We start from the raw sequence: 4,038 nt of genomic DNA, 5'->3' as shown, positions 1-4,038 counted from the left end.
CTATCTATCTATCTATCTATCTATCTATCTATCTATCTATCTATCTATCTATCTATCTATCTATCTATCTATCTATCTATCTATCTATCTATCTATCTATCTATCTATCTATCTATCTATCTATCTATCTATCTATCTATCTATCTATCTATCTATCTATCTATCTATCTATCTATCTATCTATCTATCTATCTATCTATCTATCTATCTATCTATCTATCTATCTATCTATCTATCTATCTATCTATCTATCTATCTATCTATCTATCTATCTATCTATCTATCTATCTATCTATCTATCTATCTATCTATCTATCTATCTATCTATCTATCTATCTATCTATCTATCTATCTATCTATCTATCTATCTATCTATCTATCTATCTATCTATCTATCTATCTATCTATCTATCTATCTATCTATCTATCTATCTATCTATCTATCTATCTATCTATCTATCTATCTATCTATCTATCTATCTATCTATCTATCTATCTATCTATCTATCTATCTATCTATCTATCTATCTATCTATCTATCTATCTATCTATCTATCTATCTATCTATCTATCTATCTATCTATCTATCTATCTATCTATCTATCTATCTATCTATCTATCTATCTATCTATCTATCTATCTATCTATCTATCTATCTATCTATCTATCTATCTATCTATCTATCTATCTATCTATCTATCTATCTATCTATCTATCTATCTATCTATCTATCTATCTATCTATCTATCTATCTATCTATCTATCTATCTATCTATCTATCTATCTATCTATCTATCTATCTATCTATCTATCTATCTATCTATCTATCTATCTATCTATCTATCTATCTATCTATCTATCTATCTATCTATCTATCTATCTATCTATCTATCTATCTATCTATCTATCTATCTATCTATCTATCTATCTATCTATCTATCTATCTATCTATCTATCTATCTATCTATCTATCTATCTATCTATCTATCTATCTATCTATCTATCTATCTATCTATCTATCTATCTATCTATCTATCTATCTATCTATCTATCTATCTATCTATCTATCTATCTATCTATCTATCTATCTATCTATCTATCTATCTATCTATCTATCTATCTATCTATCTATCTATCTATCTATCTATCTATCTATCTATCTATCTATCTATCTATCTATCTATCTATCTATCTATCTATCTATCTATCTATCTATCTATCTATCTATCTATCTATCTATCTATCTATCTATCTATCTATCTATCTATCTATCTATCTATCTATCTATCTATCTATCTATCTATCTATCTATCTATCTATCTATCTATCTATCTATCTATCTATCTATCTATCTATCTATCTATCTATCTATCTATCTATCTATCTATCTATCTATCTATCTATCTATCTATCTATCTATCTATCTATCTATCTATCTATCTATCTATCTATCTATCTATCTATCTATCTATCTATCTATCTATCTATCTATCTATCTATCTATCTATCTATCTATCTATCTATCTATCTATCTATCTATCTATCTATCTATCTATCTATCTATCTATCTATCTATCTATCTATCTATCTATCTATCTATCTATCTATCTATCTATCTATCTATCTATCTATCTATCTATCTATCTATCTATCTATCTATCTATCTATCTATCTATCTATCTATCTATCTATCTATCTATCTATCTATCTATCTATCTATCTATCTATCTATCTATCTATCTATCTATCTATCTATCTATCTATCTATCTATCTATCTATCTATCTATCTATCTATCTATCTATCTATCTATCTATCTATCTATCTATCTATCTATCTATCTATCTATCTATCTATCTATCTATCTATCTATCTATCTATCTATCTATCTATCTATCTATCTATCTATCTATCTATCTATCTATCTATCTATCTATCTATCTATCTATCTATCTATCTATCTATCTATCTATCTATCTATCTATCTATCTATCTATCTATCTATCTATCTATCTATCTATCTATCTATCTATCTATCTATCTATCTATCTATCTATCTATCTATCTATCTATCTATCTATCTATCTATCTATCTATCTATCTATCTATCTATCTATCTATCTATCTATCTATCTATCTATCTATCTATCTATCTATCTATCTATCTATCTATCTATCTATCTATCTATCTATCTATCTATCTATCTATCTATCTATCTATCTATCTATCTATCTATCTATCTATCTATCTATCTATCTATCTATCTATCTATCTATCTATCTATCTATCTATCTATCTATCTATCTATCTATCTATCTATCTATCTATCTATCTATCTATCTATCTATCTATCTATCTATCTATCTATCTATCTATCTATCTATCTATCTATCTATCTATCTATCTATCTATCTATCTATCTATCTATCTATCTATCTATCTATCTATCTATCTATCTATCTATCTATCTATCTATCTATCTATCTATCTATCTATCTATCTATCTATCTATCTATCTATCTATCTATCTATCTATCTATCTATCTATCTATCTATCTATCTATCTATCTATCTATCTATCTATCTATCTATCTATCTATCTATCTATCTATCTATCTATCTATCTATCTATCTATCTATCTATCTATCTATCTATCTATCTATCTATCTATCTATCTATCTATCTATCTATCTATCTATCTATCTATCTATCTATCTATCTATCTATCTATCTATCTATCTATCTATCTATCTATCTATCTATCTATCTATCTATCTATCTATCTATCTATCTATCTATCTATCTATCTATCTATCTATCTATCTATCTATCTATCTATCTATCTATCTATCTATCTATCTATCTATCTATCTATCTATCTATCTATCTATCTATCTATCTATCTATCTATCTATCTATCTATCTATCTATCTATCTATCTATCTATCTATCTATCTATCTATCTATCTATCTATCTATCTATCTATCTATCTATCTATCTATCTATCTATCTATCTATCTATCTATCTATCTATCTATCTATCTATCTATCTATCTATCTATCTATCTATCTATCTATCTATCTATCTATCTATCTATCTATCTATCTATCTATCTATCTATCTATCTATCTATCTATCTATCTATCTATCTATCTATCTATCTATCTATCTATCTATCTATCTATCTATCTATCTATCTATCTATCTATCTATCTATCTATCTATCTATCTATCTATCTATCTATCTATCTATCTATCTATCTATCTATCTATCTATCTATCTATCTATCTATCTATCTATCTATCTATCTATCTATCTATCTATCTATCTATCTATCTATCTATCTATCTATCTATCTATCTATCTATCTATCTATCTATCTATCTATCTATCTATCTATCTATCTATCTATCTATCTATCTATCTATCTATCTATCTATCTATCTATCTATCTATCTATCTATCTATCTATCTATCTATCTATCTATCTATCTATCTATCTATCTATCTATCTATCTATCTATCTATCTATCTATCTATCTATCTATCTATCTATCTATCTATCTATCTATCTATCTATCTATCTATCTATCTATCTATCTATCTATCTATCTATCTATCTATCTATCTATCTATCTATCTATCTATCTATCTATCTATCTATCTATCTATCTATCTATCTATCTATCTATCTATCTATCTATCTATCTATCTATCTATCTATCTATCTATCTATCTATCTATCTATCTATCTATCTATCTATCTATCTATCTATCTATCTATCTATCTATCTATCTATCTATCTATCTATCTATCTATCTATCTATCTATCTATCTATCTATCTATCTATCTATCTATCTATCTATCTATCTATCTATCTATCTATCTATCTATCTATCTATCTATCTATCTATCTATCTATCTATCTATCTATCTATCTATCTATCTATCTATCTATCTATCTATCTATCTATCTATCTATCTATCTATCTATCTATCTATCTATCTATCTATCTATCTATCTATCTATCT

The sequence above is a fragment of the Penaeus chinensis genome, chromosome 40 (assembly GCF_019202785.1).
Source record: "Penaeus chinensis breed Huanghai No. 1 chromosome 40, ASM1920278v2, whole genome shotgun sequence".
NCBI classification, from domain to species: domain Eukaryota; kingdom Metazoa; phylum Arthropoda; class Malacostraca; order Decapoda; family Penaeidae; genus Penaeus; species Penaeus chinensis.
Note: the sequence above shows the minus strand (reverse complement) of the source record.